General features: G+C 41.3%; 1 protein-coding gene across 6 annotated transcripts in view; it reads left to right on the top strand.

Annotated features, from left to right (window-relative positions):
• Positions 1-18976, top strand: part of LOC117433414 (retinoic acid receptor alpha-A) — a 101405-nt gene that overhangs the window by 18759 nt on the left and 63670 nt on the right. The window contains exon 1 of one of the 6 annotated variants that reach the window (XM_059006663.1): positions 8138-8306. The exons of 4 other annotated variants lie outside the window; for them this stretch is intronic. The gene's annotated coding sequence lies outside the window, so the exon portion shown is untranslated. One more of the 6 variants, XM_034055657.3, reaches the window with a different exon arrangement.

The raw sequence follows: 18976 nt of genomic DNA, 5'->3' as shown, positions 1-18976 counted from the left end.
TTATTTTACCTGGGATAATGCATCAGTGTTAGTTTGGTGTTTTGTCTTGTATTTCTGACAATATTCCAATGCAATGCAGCTTTAAAGAAAACTGTCTAGGTTTAAGAAAGCATTTATTTTACTGGAAGTGATATCACACAGAAATGTTAATGATAAACTGTAAACTTGTTTTTTTTTTTGTTTTTAAATCTCCAGAATATTCTTACACTGGCAGTAGTTTCAAATGTCATTTTGGTGTTGTGTGTGTGTGTGTGTGTGTGTGTGTGTGTGTTTTTGTGTTTTGTTTTTTTTTTAATTGGTGGTTTTCTGTTGCCCCAATATTGAGTTCTTCCCATTTTTCCATACATCTACCTGTACAAGGCTTTGCACTTAGTGTGGAGCTTGCCAGGGGAATCAAAAGTGCCAGGACTGAACTTGCTCATTCCATGCATGTGACAATGTGTCTTTCAACTCTGCCTATATAAATGTAGAGTAGATGGGGAGTTGAAAAAATGGTGTATATTTGAAGGGTTTAAAACAAATTCCCAGTCCCTTTTTCTATCTCCTTGTGTGTTTCTGGAAGCGAAAAAAAACCAAGTGGTGCTGACATGATGAAGCGAAAGTGACAGGGCTGCAGTCCATTTCCTGCTTGTGAGGGGACACAGCGCCGGGCCATACCTCAAGAAAGGACTTTGAGATGAGGCTTGACAGCACCAGCCCAGCACACAGCCCGGGAAACTCAGCGTGCACATCTCTGTAATGGCTACCTATCGATCCCCCTGCCTGTCTGCACTCAATGCTGATCGATTCACTCTTCTAAAAGACTCTCCTCAGGGGGCCGGTTCGGCGGGAGGGGGGATGTTTGCGTGAAGCCAAGAGAGACAGAGTTATTAAATTACCTTGAAATAAAAAGAAGCCGTAGATCATGCTGGGTAACAGCAAAGAAAGAGAAAACGTTTACAGCCTTGTCTATCGAAAAAAAATAGTGAACTGTATAGCATAGTATGATGGGGTTGGGGCTGTTTTCTTTTGTTTTGTTTTTATTGTATTGAAGGTTTTCAAAAAAGTGGTTGTGAATAATTAAAAGTAACAAAGCCTGGCTAATTGATGAATTAGTCAGACTCTCTCTTGCACTGAGGTTGCGGTGTGCCTGTGTGATCTATACAAGGGCAGATCACACAGCTTTCTGGTGTGTGTGTGTGTGTGGTTTTTTTGTCTATCTTTTGTTTAGTGGTCTATTCAACGGTGTTAAAAGGTGTTTGATCAACATGGACTAAAGCCTTCTATTTATTCAGAGCAGACACCCACCCACACACAGGCATACAGACCCAAAATCTTCCCTAACGCTTTGTATAAGCGCACTGTCACCAAGTGCACTCTGTCGCACAGTGTAGAAACTCACACACATGTGGTATCCTCCCCCCCCGCCCAATACATTACTATATCTTTGTTTTGCATATATCTAAAGCATGACATTCATCCAACGCAGCTTAATTGGTTTTAGTAATGGGAAAGAAGAGACATGCAGGCCGTCATTGCAATAGTCTGTCTACAATGACCCTAGTGAACATGTAATTATCTGCACATAAAACTGCATGTACCCCATTTCACTTGTTAAAGAAACAAAACATAATTTAGAAGATTTAGATTAATAAAACATTTTGAAAAAATGAATAAAAAATACCAGCACACTTACTCCATTCCTCCACCAGGTGTGGGTATCCGAAGTAAAAAAAAAAAAAAAAAAAAAAAAACCCACAGAGGTAAAACTAGAAGGGACAAGTCGAGTGCAGTTAAGTTAGGTCCTCCAAACCAGCTGTTTGTAGAAAAAAAATTGTGTGGTGTTAAAGTAGTTGATTGATTTATTTATTTATTTATTTATTTATTTATTTATTTATTTATTTTAAACTGACAGTATTTTAATTCAGGTCTAAAGCTTTGCAAGCCAAGTTCATTTATATTTTTTATTGTGGCCAGGATAGGTTTAGTGCTAACAACAAACATCTGTTGGAAAACCTGTACAGAACAGTAAAATTATCACACTGCTTACTGCCTACAGCTGCAACACCTCCATAGATCGTAAACACACACACACACACACACACAAACACACACACACGAAGCTTCCCATAATACATTGGCAAGATCATCTAATTTCTTCCTTTTTCTACCACAAAACATCTTTTTTTTGTTGATGTTGGCTCTCAGCATTTCTTCTCTTTTCCCACTTTATCATCCCCCTACCCTGTCGTGTTTCAAAAGATAAGAGAAGAATGATGTCCAGATTCCCCCCCCACTGTTGTTTAGATTGTCTCTGGTTTCGGGGAAGATGTGCTGGAATGGACAGCTCCTTCATTGGCCCTTGACCCCTGAGGTTCACAGCTCATTACAGCATGGAACATAAATGTCATTGGCTCTTCTGCTAAAGCCATTTGTCTTAAACTGTATCCGCTGTCCATGACTGGCTTAGACCCCGCCCTGTGAGTGTTAGCCCCTCCCCTTGCCACCCCTAGTGGCTGCAGCAATTGTTGGTCACGCCTTTTTCCGTACTACTCGTTATCTATGACTACTCCCCTCTCCATGCTGGTAAAATATTTCATAGACGTACTAGAACTTTTTAATTGAAATTACAGTAGGTCTTGCTATAGATGTGATAAACACCTGAAATTTCTATGCTTTTATATTTGTATTTAACTACATATTATACAAAATATAATGTAGGGTGCCATGCAAGATGCAAGCTGACCAACTTTGTGTCAGTACTTGTCTGGTCGCTTGCATCGTACAGCACCCTGTACAATATTTTAAAGGCTAATTTTATTTTGTGCTTCTAAAACAAGTTGAAACAAGTATTTTCCGTAGGTACAAAAGCCCTTTTTTGGATATCTTTTCTGAGTAGTACATTACTAGTACATTTTGGCAGTATATCATTTCTGATTTGAAGGAGATTATCTTTTAGAACAGTGCCAATTACATTAAGTTAAACAGGTGGGGGTGCCAGGCGCTTCGTGGAACACAATCGGGTTTTTAAAAAGTGGTCCGTGCCAAATACATTGTTAACCCATTCCTCAAGCTCCAGTGCATCCCAATGCAAATGCAAAGCTAACACCTCTGTTGGGATCTCTTCGGTTTTGCGAAACGCTTGTACGGTACAGTAATGTGTTTGATTTACTGCTGCGGGTAGTAATTTTGAGCTTCTGAATTCCAGCAAGGACATCCATATTTAAAACAAACAAACAAACAAACAAACATTTTGTTTGTGGCTTTTCAATAAAATTATTATTATTATTTTTTTTATTTTTTTTGTCCATGAGGAACTTTGGCACGCTTCCCTCCTACTGTAGCTTTTAGACTGCAAGCTCTTAACTAGTGCTGTATCCGCCAAGTCATTAGTTTAGCGCTGCCTTCAACTTAACAAGACAGGGTCCCACAGTGAAGTTCTGTGTTCCCATGCCTTAAAATAAGCATAATTCCTTGCTGCATGTATGCTAAATTCTTCTACAGCTTAGTCTTTTGTGTAGTCTTTATCAGAAAGGAAGACCTTGTTGATAATTCAGTGTGTTTAAATTTCCTGTAGGTATTTTTAGTTGTGTTCTGCTTACTCTGTGCTTGAGAGGGGCCCAGGGTGAAGGCAGGCAGGCAGGCAGGCAAAGGGTTTAAGGTGTGTTTGCTCTCTCAGGGCTCCGAGCGGAAGCCAGTGCCACTGCTTGAGTAAAACCTGAGCGGCTGCGGCACAGAACAGAAAGGGTGCAAATGGATCTCCCGCTCCCAGTGGAAAGAGCCCTGTGACAGCATTGTTAGTTCCACACAGCTCCCCCTTGATAAATGATGATTGGGGAGCGTAGTCTGAGCCTAGACCCGCTCCCCCCCCCCCCCCCCCCCCCCCCGCACACCTCTTTAGCCGCTGCTAATGTGCAGCGTGGGGCAGGAGCCCTCAGAGGCAGCCTTGCCACCTCGACCCCAGCATCATTTATTTGGGAGAGCCCCGTCGACTCCTGTCGGACCGCATGATAAAGCGCAGCTCAGTAATTGCCCTGTAAAGCAGCCGGGTCAGGGATGTGGGTGGGGGGGGGGCTGACAGAGAAAAATCACTCTTTTTCCTTCTCTCTCTCTCTCTCTCTCTCTCTCACCCCTCCAATCCAGCATCAGTGTAAATGTGAAGTCTCAATGTTGCCAGGCAGAGAATTCCTGTAGGGCCCTTAATATGGTTGGTTTGTTGTTACTACAGTAATTTTTTCTTGATATTGATATATCTGCAAAACAAAGTGACCCGCCTGTTTTTTAAATACTTTCACCCGAAAACCCAGTTTCACGTTCCATATTAATTTAGTCATGGTTTGATAGGTACGGTATGAAGGCTTCATGGTTTATTGCAGCCCTGCTCTGCGGCTGTGTGGGAGATTGGTTTTGTCTAGAGCAGTACCCACAGGGGGCAGAGACCCGGGCTGCTACTCTTTCACTGGGCCTCGGGATTCCCTCTGAAGCCTGGCCAACAAGCAAGCATGTTTACACTGAAGAGCTTTTCCATCTGGGGTTCATGTTTTTTAAGGGGACGGGGTGTAATTGTTTATATAAAAAAAATAATTAAAAATCCCTTCCCTGTAGGATGAAGCTTTTTGAGATAGTGCGTCTCAGTTACAGCTGCTGGCTGTGTCCCAACAGTCTCTTAATTATAACGTGAGGCTCCTAATGTGGACTGTAAGTTCAGCCAGATACTCTGTCTGTGGTTCAGAGTCCTGTGTGTTCGGAGGCGCTGTCTACCAATACCACCTCGTTATGCTGGTTAAACAAGAAATTGAGTTGAGAGCTTTTCTTGACTTCATAATGAGGAGTTTACATTTTCTCATTTTCGCACAAACCTTTTTTTCGTTTCTCTTTTCCCCGTGCAACCCCCCTTTAACATATTACTCTGGTTACATGGATCGATTTTAACCAGCCCTCTTTTCACAGTGGAAACTACACTGCTGCTGCACAGTGCAATATATGCATTTTCCTGAAAAGAAAACCCTGTTTTGTGTGACAATAAAGAAATTGGAATTCAAGTGGCACCTTGCGTGATGATGTTTTTGTTTTAGAAAAAAAAAGAGAATGCAAAGTTCCCGGTTTTGGTTTTATTTTAATATTTCAAACGGTGGCAGTATTAAGACAGCCACGGTTCTTAATTGAGTTTATTTTAAATTCATATTACTTCCCAGGATGAGTTAATTATATACTCGTCACAATGAAATGAAAATGCTTTTAATTGATGAAAGTTTGAATTTGTTTCCACCTTAAATCCATTTGAGCAGCTTGCAGTGCTGGACCTGGGGTGTATGTGAGCTGCCCAGGCGGAAATTTGGTTACAGAGACAGAGATCGCAAAGAGACTGGAGGGCAGGTGACAGACCACAACAAGGCAGGCAGGCAAGCAAGGCAACTTGTATTGATAGTCTACCAGGAAATAACAGGCTTCACTGTATCCTGGAACTGCATCCAGAGCTTCAAAACACACCAGTGTAGTTTCTAAGTGAAAAAAACTTAAGTAAAAAAACATTACACAAAACCCACACCTGGATTCATTAGAAAGCATCCCGTGCACACTTCTCTCGTATGGGATTAAATGTCAATGACATATTTTGCAGTGTTTAAAAATCTAATGCAACATTATCTATAATGGGATAGCTTTGCCTTCGTTAAAATTGAATCTTTGAATTATTGCTGAGAGTTACACAAACTCAGTGTTTCATTTTCATTTAACATTTTATTGGAAAAAAGGCCATGTGAGCTATGACTAGCTCGTTTACAAAGGCGTCCAACAACAATCTCATAGAACGAAGGATACACGTTTAAAACTCCATGTTAAACACATGCACAGGGCTGCTTTAATATTGGAACAATGCTTTTTTAAATTCCCGATGGGAGGTCTCTGATCTAAGTCCCATCGGCAATGCATTCCAATCTAAGTATTTAAAAGTCAACTCTCCAAGGGTGTATTATTACAGGTAACAAAGTTGGAATTATTGTTTTGTATAATTTTTCTCTGAACCAAATAACATGATATATATATATATATATATATATATATATATATATATATATATATATATATATATATATATATATATATATATATATATATATTATTTTTTTTTCCATTTTTAAAATCAATTTTTATCAAACCAATCTTGATGTTCAAAAAAGTCATCCTATATTGTCTTAGTTAAATCATGGACATTGCCAGAACTGTAATAAACCACAGTTCATCTGCATACATATGTACTGTCCTTGTTACAACATTCAACAAGCTTCTACATTGTATGCGTTTTTCAGACTCCTGCCCCTGGTTATACCACTACCCCTGTGTGTGTTGTCTGTGCAGAGCTGGCCTTGACTGATCTAGCTAATAAACTTCCTTGAACACAATCTCCACTTTTCCTGCGTCGGGTGCAGGTGACAGGCGATCGATTGAATCTGCTTTTCCCCAGAAGACTATTCCAGTTAGGAATTCCGCCACTTCATCTATCTTAGGAACTTTATTCCTGTGTTTGTGTGTGTCCGTGTGAGTGTACTTCTATGTAAGGGCCTTTTACTTGTGTTACGAAGAATGGATCTGTGTTTGTTTATTAAAATACATTTTCAAAAAAAATAGTATTAGTTTTTCGAATTTTATTTTTATTCTAGTACCAGGTGGCAACCATATGTACATTTTGAGATTGCAATACAGCATTGTAAATGAAAACAACCTTCCCTACCTCAGAAATACATTAAGAGGGGGTTGAATTGTGTGTGAAGGTCAGTATAAAATATAAATAATGTGTAATATTTGGTCTTTGTGACCCTTTTGTAGACAAGAGGTTAAGGAAGCCAAACATCTGTCTTAAAGAGACTAATGAAAATCAAATCAAACTTTTCTGTTGCTTGCCTCCGTTGTTCTGATCTCCACAAGTCTTGTTTACAACTCTACTATAACCCTCCCCCCCCCCCCCCCCCAGCCCCCTGTGCACACACAGGCACGCAGGCAGGCACCCTGTACCACTGATAAGTGTTCTGGTCTGGCTTGTGATAAGAGCTCTCTCTCTCTCTCTCTCACACAGTGATACACACAAGCACACTCCTGTCATGCAAATAAGGCTCCCGTTGCAGAGCGGTTTGATCAAATCCAGGTTTTACTGTAAGCTTATTTAATGGTCACAAGCTTGGGTGTGTCTCTTGATAAAACCTTAATAAAACTGGAATGGATTAATTATTTCAATCCCTACCACCCACGTGTAGTGTAGATTAAAAGTTACATATACAGTATGTGACAGCATTACAGCCATTATCGAGCAAAGCTCATTTAAAAAAATAAAACATTTTGTAGAGTGCCGTATCCGGTAAAGGTGCGCCCTATAGCCTGGACGTCGCTGGTTCGAGTCCAGGCTATTCCATTGCAGACCGTGGACGGGAGCTCCCAGGGGGTGACGCACAGTTGGCCGAGCACTGCCGGGGGTGTGGGGTGGCCAGGTTGTCCTCAGTTAAAACACGCACCAGCAACCCCTGTAGTCTGCAGGCTTGCCTGTTAGCTGCCCAGAGCTGCGTTGTTCTCCGATGCTGTAGCTCTGAGGTGGCTGCGTGGTGAGTCTGCAGTGTAAAAAGAAGCGGTCTGCAGACGGCACACGCTTCAGAGGACAGCGTGTGTTTGTCTTCGCAGCTCCTGAGTCAGCGCGGGGGTGGTGCGGTGAGCCGAGCCTATAAATAATTGGATATTCTAAATTGGGAGAAAATACAACAAATAATTGACTACTAAATTCTAAAAAAAAAAAAAAAAAAAGATAGTTTTGCAAAATCAAGAACACCTCTCTGTAACAACATCATTCTGAAGGATGGGCTTGGAATTGGACAATGATACCAAAGCACTAAGCGACCTGAATGATTGAGTAGAAAACCATTGACTAGGAGGTTAGGGCATGACCAGCCATGAGAACTCATTCAGGGGCCAAATTGAACCCGGGTCCCAGTGGGGAAAGACGAGGGTTGGACCCCCTAAACGCACACTCCCATTGTTCAGCCCTCCCCTCTCCGCAGCCTCAGGGCTGCCAGGCAGGCAGGCAGGCTTCTCAGCAGTAATGAAAACTGGGATATATTACACGTCTCCCTGCCTCACTCACACTCACTACCTCTCTCTCTCTCTCTCTCCTCGCTGTCAGGACCAGGCTCGCAGGGCTCTGGTGTTTATCAAAGAAAATTAAACCTCCGGGCAACGTTTGGACAGACGAAGGATACAAAAGAAAATAATAAATAATAATAATAGTCTTGACTCAAGCTAGCCCTTAAGTAACGGACCACGGCTGCTCTTGTTAACTCTTTCCTGTGAGTTTGGCTGCAGGTTTGTTTTTAATACGTAAGTGTGCGTGCAGTAGTATTTATCTGTCTGTGTGTCGCAACTCCATTTTTAGCTGTATCTTGAGAACCACTCATCCGATTATAATGAAGCTTTGTATGGATATTCCTTGGTACAGTACATGTTCTTTTTTTTATGATGTTAAAAGGCATCATTATAATGTAGAATAATAGCATCATGTTTTGACCTTACAGAATTTAAGTCATGGCTTGTCATTACAGCACAGTGGAAATAGAGGGCCCAGTGTCACTACAAGTGTATTTAGTTGAAATCTGTGTGTTACAGAAATACTGTAATAGATTACAAATTAAATCAAGCAGGATGCATAGTGACAAAATAGAACGATAAGCTGACACTATCATACATGACTTATAGTACAAGCACATATGTTCAGTAATTCTGCAGATCTGGAGGGCTTTATGGTGTGTGTGTGGTGCATACACTCTGTGATAAAAACCTACAGCAGAAATTACTCCACCTTGTTTAAACTTTGTTTTTAATTGTGTGTGTTTTGATCTGGATGCTTACACATTTTAACCACCTTCTTCAAAGCCAGGACTGTAAACGCGCTGTATTGCTGTGCGCAGTGTGTGCGTGCGTGGGTGTGTGGTGTATTGGATTTTAATAAAACAGCAATCATAATAAATCCAGAACAGGCAATCACTTTCCTGCGATTCAAAGGAAACCAACATTAGGCCGCACCAGGTCCAATTACACTATTCATCTTGTGTGCTATCGGAGGTGCGTGAGATTGAGTTTGTAGGGGAAGAGAGGATTGATAAGCAGAGACACAAATAAAAAGAGAGGGAGGAAGTAATAGAGGGAAAGGGAGAGGGGGGGGTACTTGAGAGAGCAAAAATAGAGCAAGGTCCTGAAAAATAGAGAGAAACTCCCAGTAAAAGAGCGAGAGAGTGGCTAGGTGCAGCCAAGCCAATGGGGAGGAGTAGTAGGCTAGCCCCGGGGAGATTGATGGTGTGACTCGGATAGGAAGAATAACAGAAAGGTGATGGATCTGCATTACTGCGGGACATTGCCATTGCAGGGCAGGGAGAGCAGGGATCAACCTTTCAAAACAAAGGCAGTTCCTCCTGTAGAACTGCAAAGAGAGGGATCCCAGAGCTCCGTAACAACTCGAATATCGGAAATTCGTGCTCGCATTTAATTCTCCCACTCCCTGTCTCATCAGTTTGAAGTGGATACCCAGGCAGGTATGAGAGTGCCACAGCAGCAAGGTGTTTGTTAATCAGAAGTCTGTACGGTACAGTGGCACCGCTGTGTTTAACGGTAATAAAGCCACTGACTTTTTAGTTATTTTTATCCTCAGAAAAAAAACCAAACAAAAAAAAAACTTGCAATACAATTTTTAGGCTAGTAGAAGGTAAAGTTTTATTTTCAGCTTCACGCTTTTGAAGAGCGCGTAGCGTTGGTCACGCCTGAAAGTGTATTTGTAACATTAACCATACGGCTTGCATGAAGACTCTTGCAGCTCAAGCAGTGCCCGAGGTTGGCAAGCAGTCTTGAGGCGATGTGTTGATTCTTTGCTTCATTGTTACTCAAACACTTGTGTTTACAATGTGACGCAGCGGCTGTTGCTCCAGTTCTGCTTCCTAATTGGGTGAGATTTTGTCAATCCAGTTTTCTGTAAGACTTGGCATTCTGAATAAATTGTGCAAACAGATTTGCTCAAACAAGGCTGGTTTCTATTCTGTCCCAGCTATTTTCCTTTACACTCGAGCCCTGGGCAGAGCTCAGAGCTATGTTTGAAATGGGTGAAACGTGGTTTTAAAAGTCAGCTCTTTGTGTTGTTTTTTTTTTTTTTTGTAAACTGTCAGGCGTACAAACATGATAGCTAAGACAAATTACCATCAGTTTCGCATCGGTTTCAGTATGAACCCCCCCCCCCCTTCCCTCCTGCATACCAAAACACAGGAACTATTGTCCTGGACGATGGGTGACTGGACTGCACTGCAAGGTTTAACTCTGTCCACTCTTCAGTTTTAATGTACTACTGCTATTTGCTAAATGTTTAAGCTATACCACAAATATCAGCCACTAATTTGTTCAGTACGCCATTCATTTCCTTTGTTACTTGGAAAGGTTTATTTGTGTACTGGGTATCTTATTAAAAGAAGGAGTGTGGTTTTAGTGTTTAACTGCACCATTTCTGAGAGTTTAGTTTTTCATTGAGTGGCCCCCTACGTTGTGCTTCTGTGTTGTGTTTGGTTTTTTGGGGGAATTTGACACAATCAGTAAGTGTGTCTTTTTAAGCGTAAACGATACAGTTCAGTTCGCTGCAGATTGTGTTGCACACAAAGAAAGCCCTGATGTTTGTACTGCGTGCAACAGAGCTCACATCAACTGCAAGGTTTACAAGAGCTACCCAGGATTAACATACAAGTATTTAAGGGACTGACCCACTGAAGCCTGTCCAGGTTGAAGCAGTCTGACGTGGGTTGGTGCTGGAGACCCATATGGGGGGGGACTCCTCAACTAGTGATGTCAGCCGAGTCGCGTGATCAGAGTGACTGATTGATTAACCTGAACGATTCTCGTAAAATGCCCCAGGCACCGTTCTGATTAAAGTTCAGACTGCCATCTATCATCCTCCCCCCCCCCCTCTGCGTGTCTGCTGTGGAAAATGGATGTGATTTTCAAAATTTAATATCGTTTGCTCAGGGAAACCATTTGCATTTTACCATCATCTTCCACAGAGGCACTGCGTAAAGGAGGAGAAAAAGAAGCAAAAAGCAAAAAAGTCTCTCCTCCTTTTTTTGAATTATTTTTTCTTCCTAGGCTTTGGTTATTTGAAGCTATAGTAATCTCAATCGTGTGGTGCTTCCATGCATACACTGTGCAGAACTGGATGCTGCTTCGGTTACAAACAAAAGACATGTAGCTGCACACGATGTTCTGGTTATTCTTGCAAACAAAAAGAAGCACTTAAAAAACTATAACCGCATCAGCAGTGGCTCCGATTTAAGGTCAGCGTGTCTTTCTCTCTGGGAATGTTTGTTTTAAAGTGGAATGCTAAAATAATTATATATATATATATATATATATATATATATATATATATATATATATATATATATATATATATATATATATAAATTTAGTAGGCAATTAATTTTTTGTTATTTCCTCCCCAATTTAGTCCAGTTATTTTGTTTAGCTCAGCTCACTGCTACCACCGCTGCGCTGACTCGGGACGGGCGAAGACAAACGCATGCTGTCCTCCAAAGTGTGTGCCATTAGCCGCGCGCTTTTTTACACACTGCAGGACCACCATGCAGCCACCCAGAGCTACAGCCTCGGAGGACAACGCAGCCCTGGGCAGCTTACAGGCAAGCCCGCAGGCGCCCAGCCAGACCACAGGGGTCGCTGGTGCACGGTGAGCTGAGGACACCCTGGCCGACCGAAACCTTCCTCCGCCCAGATGGCGCTCGGCCAATTGTGCGGTCGGCAAAGGAATAGCCTGGACTCGAACCGGCGACGTCCAGACTACAGGACGCATCCTGCACTCTGTGCGAGTGCTTTTACTGGATGTGCAACTCGGGAGCCCCCCTAAGCACTCCTTTTTAAAGCTGTATAGACCTTACTGTTTTTTTTGGCCTGTCACCAACATTCCGTCTTAATTTTACAGAATCCATTTTTCATTGTGGACAGCTGAAAAAAAAAAAAAAGAGCTTTTATAAAAGGATGAACACGACAAACAAAGGAGAGTTTCCATTGCTAACTGACAGCAGCTAAACACTAAACATACCAAACTGCCCCTTTCCAGGTGCAGCCAACAGAGTGAAAGCTTTGGCTTTGATACATAAACGTTTTACCACATTTTATAACAAATTCGCAATAATGAACAGTTGTATACCCCCACCCCAAAATACAAATCTAAAATGATTCAGACAGCATAGCAGCAGCAGTTCAAGTTTCCTTGCTAGTATAATTGAAACTCGGATTGGTTGCTGGTGTGCTGTGGGTTTCTCTGTCCTGGAGCCCCCTCCCCTTTCGATTGGCTCCAGCGAGAAATATACCTATATTCTGCTTGGCTTGTTGGAACACGCTGGCCGCAAGCCTACAGTAGCTTTTGAATAAATTCAGGAAAACCCTGAACCAGTTGGCTGTCGCAGTCCGAGCTTCAGGAGTGGTATTTCTGTTTGGGTGCACAAACCCTGAGCTGTCACATGTTGCAACACCTGGTCTGTCTCTTCCTGTGTGGCAGGGTAGGGCTCTCTGTGCCCAGTCATGGTGATGGGGGATTTCTACTTGATCAGGTAGCAGGGCTGTTTTTTCAGCTCAGCTGTGTGTGTGTGTTCATCTAACTCCACTGGATACTGGCTTTGACTTTAAACAGCTCAGAGTGTGTCATAATGTGGGGGCAGCATTACTGGAGATCAGTCTTAGCACTGGTCAGGAGATCAATACAAACCAGGTCAAGTTGACTAAACTTTCAGCCATTGAAGACCTTGAGAAAGACTTCTAGTCGAAATAAAAGTTTGCCATTTAAATTTAAAGTTTCGTTCTGTATTTTTAAATTTCACTCTACTGAGTGTTTTCATAGTTGTTGGATGAATTTCACCCACTTAGACAACAAAGGGCGAACCCGTGCGCACACGGGCACATACACACAGCAATGTATAGCGATCGTTGTGCGGTGCTTGCATTGACTCTTTTATTAACCGCAGATTTACTGTTCCATAAGCATCATGTGGGCAGGGATCTCCGCTACCAAGACAAGCTGGGATACACTAAATACTAAACCAGCTTTTAGTAATTACACACACACACGTATGGGTGTTTTAATGTGACACACACACATTTAGAGACTGGACTGTCTTACTGTCTTGTGCTCCTCTTCCTCAATAAGGGTTTGTGTGTGTGTGTGGGGGGTAGGGGGTCCTCTCTCTCCCTGAAGAATGATGATGTTGACTCGGTGTCTGAGACAACGATCAATCAATTAGCAGATCGATACTCATCCGCTAAACCCCTCGGGAGGAGTAATTAGCTGCCCGAAGCACTCCGATCAATTACTTTTCACCTTTGAATAGCAGAGGGTTAAAGGGTGCAAACTCCCCCCCCCCTCCTCCCCCCATCAGAGCTACTTGCAGTTCTACAAAATATTTCTGGAATGACGGTTAAATGTCCTCCAAGTGTGTTTTCCTCATAAGGGCGCTAGCATGAATTTTTTTTTTTTTTCCTCCCTTGACATATATAACGAACTGCTTATTCCGAGATGTAAAAAATATGACACTACATAATCTGAAACATTTATCATATGGCTTTAATAAGCAGAGTGGTAAAGTTGTAATGGATTGAATTCCTGCATCTGTAGTGCAGTGTAACACATTGTCAGTTGGCATCAGAGGCACAGCTTTGAAGACCATTGCCATTGTGGTTTTTTTTTTTTTTTTTTTTTTTAAACATAAACAGATTATTTATGATCATTTGATCTTTGACTCCATTAAGGCTTTAAAGGTTAAGAAGTTTGAAAAGGGGAGTGGAAATTAAAGTCTTAAACGCATAGTATTTTACCAAACGTTTAACCCAGGGATGGAAATAAGACCCCCATTGCATAGCAGTTTGATCCAGTCCCGGTTTCACTATAACAAGACACACCTGAGCTTGTTACCTAGACGCTGTGGCTGATCAAGCTCATGGTAAGAAAGGGTGAAACTGCTATGCAATAGGAGTCTTATTTCCATCCCTTTAAATGAATTCTACGGCACTGAATTTTTTTCCCCCAAAAGGTTTAATCCTTTATAGAATATTGTTGCATCGCAAATCTCTGCAAATGAGTACAGCGTGTGTGAAACAAACTTAGTTGAAAATTGAAACTTAAAAAAGACCTATAAATACATTTAAGCGAGTCTGCCAAGTTTACTGGAGTACGGTAAACATTTAATAGATTGGAACCTACATTTACAGCCTTTATTACTCGCAGCAGAAAGAAGTTAGCCCCTCCAGACCATCTCATCTGCTGTAGAGTGTATTGCTACAGCCCTAGAAACACTTCACCTCTGCAGATCAACTGAGTACAACTGCCGTGACTGCAAATGTAAGGATTGGAAGCAACTATAATCATTTTTACTTTAATGAATGAATTCATGTTATTAATGGTACTTGACAACAGTGAGTACATTCAGTCAAATGTATTTATTACAGTGTACATTATTCAAGGATTAGCATTCAGAGCTCATTAGAAATGCAGTTCTTGCAATTATACCTCTAGACACGATATATAACGGTAATCTAGTTTAAATACAGTTACAAGAAGTAGCTGATCAAAATACCTGAACTGGAGCCCCTTGTTTCAGGAACAGGAGTGAAGGATGTCATCGTGAGTCTCCCGACTGGCCCAATAATGGTCTAACTTGAGAGTATTTATATGCTGCAGCTAACGGATAATATGCCAAGTCATCTCTATCACCCTGTGTACTTTTAATCTTTGTTCTGTTCACTGTGCCACACATGCACAGTCTTGATGAGTCCAGACCAGTGGCTTGTTATTGTGAACCTTCATAACCCTCATTTCAAACATACAGTTTAACTCTTCAAAAATGCCCATAAAAAATATATCAAAATGTATTTTGATCCCTCGTGCATCTTGTAATAGAATACTTTTTAATTGTGGGTCGTGAACAGGGGCTGTAAACTAAACAAGCACTAGAATGGGGTTTCTGTGAGAGATGTGACATTCAGGTTGACATTTACTTGATCCTACATCTTCAGCATCTTGCTAGGAGAGATTATACCGTTTATTTAGGCTTTATTAAAAAATGTTCCAAATGTGTGAATTCACAACCACTCAGAAAATAATATAACAATAGAAAAACTGCAATTATTCGAATTGTAATTCAAAAAGGGAGAGAGAGAATAAGACAGAGAGAAAATGAAACAGAGGATGAATGAGGGAGAAACGAGAGACAAAACAAATAAGATTATATCTAGGATTGTTTGTTTGTTTTTGTGTGAAGAGAAGGAGAGTAAAACAAACAAATACTATAACATTGATTTTATTATTTTTTTTACATAGAGGAAGGCGTGGGGGGGATGAGGAGAGAGAGAAGGAACGAAAGAGAAAGAATGAGGGGAGGAGAGAGAGGAGAAGAATTGAACAGAATACATTTGATGGGGGGGGATAGAGAGAGTGAGAGAGCTTATGTCAAGGACACCTGATGGAAAGATGAAACCCATTAAGAAATTGCTCCACTCCAGGCGGTATGGGTCTGAAGTCAGCTCCTTCCTCATGGTGAAATCATCTTGTTTTTCCCTCCTGATAAATTACAGCTTGGCGGGGGGGGGGGGTGTTATCACTGTTAATCAATAGGGGGGCAGGGAGGTCAATACCTTCAGCTGTTATATTTAAATAAATAAATAAATAAATAAATGTAGGGCAGATGGGCTTGTTAAATTCTCATCTGAAAATCTAAAACGGGGCATCAACAACAACAGCAGCAATATTGATTTCATATTAATCGCCTTCACAGTTAAAAAGAACGATTTTTACTTATGAATGTGAACATGCGCAGAATTTAGGTACCGTAGAAGTATCGCTTTCTGAAGTTTCATGAGTCAAGTTATTAAATCACTCAAATGTTGATTTTTTTTTAACAGCAGTGATACTAACAGCAATTGAAATCAATTGAAGTGATTTAAATTAGACCCTGTAGCATCATAAAAGAGGCTGGTAGCTGGGGCAGGCCCCTAAACTGACAATTTCTTCAGTGTGACTGCTATCTGTGACAAACCTTGTCTCTCTTCCCTTTCACCCTCAGACATACACATTAATACAGCAGCAGCCCCAGAATGCGGTATGAGGAATGTTATTTTCAGATTCAGGATTTCAGCAGGGTGGGGAGTAGGCTTTAGGAGAGAGGGAGGGGTTGGTGGGTTATTATAGGATGCGAGTTTCTTGTTTCTGAAAAAGAACAACTGTTTTTATTTTAGCAGTGAGTGTCTGGAGCCATCCAACTGTCAGGCTATCAGCAGTTATCCATGCGTCTCCCTGCTTCCAAATGTGGAACTAACACAGGCCAACTGCGGAGCGCTCTGGCATTCGTCTGCGTCCGATTGTGGGCAACGCTGCAATGGAAACACATCAGCTGCAGATTTAGTGTTTTGCCACGCATTTTGTAAACGGTGTCAGTAATACTGCAATCCTAGACCTTTGTGCATAGAGTTGTGCAGCCTAAAACAAAACAAAAATGGAGATGCAATATATATATATATATATATATATATATATATATATATATATATATATATATATATATATATATATATATCCGAAAGAGTCCTGTAGTCTGTTTTTGCAAAAATTACTGTGGAATTTGGGTTCAGATACTTTTAAATTTAAATGGCTGGTTCAACAGACCCCAGGTAAAGTGGTTCAAGATTAATGCTATTTAATCTGTGAAACGAAAGATTAAGGAAAAAGAAAAGAAAGAAAATATACAAACGAGAGGAGGTCATTCAGCCCATCGCTGCTCGTCCAGGTTTCTTGATTGATCTTAAAACTTTGTCGGGTCTTAAAGGATCCCAGTGATTTCAGCATCAACGACATGGCTAAGCCCTTCCATACACCACCACCCTCTGTGTAAAATGTGTCTGTTCAGTGGATCTGCATTGGACTTGAGTTAGAAAAGTTTTTGCAAATCTTGCCAAATAGTTTCTGTGCAATAGCCTGCTGTAGAGAGCGAGAGAGTCGGTGAGTGAGCCAAAGGAAGAGATAATGACTTGTGTCTGTGGGGAAACGAAAACAAGGTTCTGACCACTGGAACAAGGCCCTGACATGAATCTGGAAACCTCAGCCCTGCCCCTCCCTCGTGCCTTCCAGTCTCTCTCTCTCTCTCCTCTCTCTCTCTCTCTCTCTCTCTCTCTCTCTCTTTCTCTTAAATTTGATCCGAGCAGTCTTTTCCATTAACGCAGCTGAGTAAACAGAAGTGCTGAATCGCCATAGTTAAAAAAAATATATATATATTAGTCAGCTCCATATCATCAATCTACCTCCTTTATACATTTAATTTTTACATAGACAAATTGGTCTCAAAGTTAGCTTAAGAATCTGTTAATTGTTGTTTAGCACACGTTCTTGTTGTTGCAGCCTTGCTCGGGGTACGGTTTTAATTAAAACATTTATTTATTCAAGAGTCATTAAGAAATTAAGACCATCGTTTAAGTCATATAAAAAAAAAAAAAGGTTCCATATTAAAGCTTGCTACTAACTGGCAAGCATTTGTCAGATTGATTAAAAAAAATATTCATAATGTTGAGGGAAGAAAACCCAAATAATTGCAGATTGTTGTAACAAAGTTGTCACCCCCCCCGTTATCATTAGCACACAGCAGTGCTAGTATGCTGTGTTAAGCAGACACCCGTGAAACATTTCAGCTCTGTTATTGTATACAACTCAATATATTGGTTAAAAAAAAAAAAAAAAAAAAGTTAGCAAAGTATTTCAAAACGCAGCCCGACCAGGCGGGGGGTCTTCAGGCAGGAAGACCGTTCAAGGACTGGCTGTGCTTGTCTCAGGTGCTTGTGCACTGGCATTTCAGATTCACAGCCTGACCTTTTTGAAGGAACGGAAATGTCACGGCACTTCTCTGCCATCATGTCGATATGCCTGAAGCCGGCCTTGGCAAACTGTCTTCTCTTCACCACGGTTCATACATAACCACCAGTGTCATTCAAGCAATGTTCCCTGAGGCATCACTGAACTCACTCACTCACTCGCACACTCCACGCAGGGGGGCAGGAGTTTCAGCTGATGCTCATAAAGAAGCATTCAGCATGCATTTTTGCAGTGCCCCCCCCCCCCCCCCCCCCCCCCACAGTTATGCTATGCATTTACAACAGCTTACCTGGCTTGCTATATTTATTAATATGCTTCACAATGCTTTGTTGGTCTTTACAGTGTTTTACCTGTGCTGTACCATGCTTTTCCTGTGCTTTATTACACTGTGCTATGCTGGTACTGTAGGACACTTGCTTGGGTGTGCCCATGCAGTTTTGAGAAATGTATCTCTTGTACAAGTTTAAGTGGTTGAAGCAAATTTCCATTATTATAGGAATCCTATTTACATTTGTGTAGCTGCAGTTGAGGCAGATACCCACCAGACTAGACAACGGGAGCCCTCTTGGAATCGGAGTCTCTGCCAAAATTGCCTGTTTTGTTTATAATAATTTTCGCAGTGATTTTTTTATATATATAATTTTCTATAAGTTTTATTCACTTTTTGATGATTTCATTGTTAAGGTTCTTTGACCTGAGTGAATGAGTAGTTCTCCTGCTCTAGTTGCCTGTCATAGACATAATGCAACCCAGGTTACCTCAGCCAGAGTGTTTAAGCGACTCTGTATGCGTGCGCTCGAGTGCTTTTTTTTGTTTTGTTTTGTTTAGTTTTTTTCTTGTAAACACCGTTTAGCCATTTTCTCCCTCTGCGCTGGTTCCCTGTCACTGATGTTTAAAAGCTGATTTTTCTCCTCGCTGAGCTCCGGTAGAGACAAGGATTTATCGGAGCGCAGGAGGAGGCATGACATCATGTTCCCAGCTTTATCTAGTCGGGAGCACTGCGGTGAAACGGAAAACAAATCCCACAAAAACAGATCCAGTCGAAGCCATGTATAATAAATCACACCC

Source organism: Acipenser ruthenus, chromosome 33 (genome assembly GCF_902713425.1).
Source record: "Acipenser ruthenus chromosome 33, fAciRut3.2 maternal haplotype, whole genome shotgun sequence".
Lineage (NCBI taxonomy): Eukaryota > Metazoa > Chordata > Actinopteri > Acipenseriformes > Acipenseridae > Acipenser > Acipenser ruthenus.
Note: the sequence above shows the minus strand (reverse complement) of the source record. Positions and strands in the feature narration are given on the sequence as shown.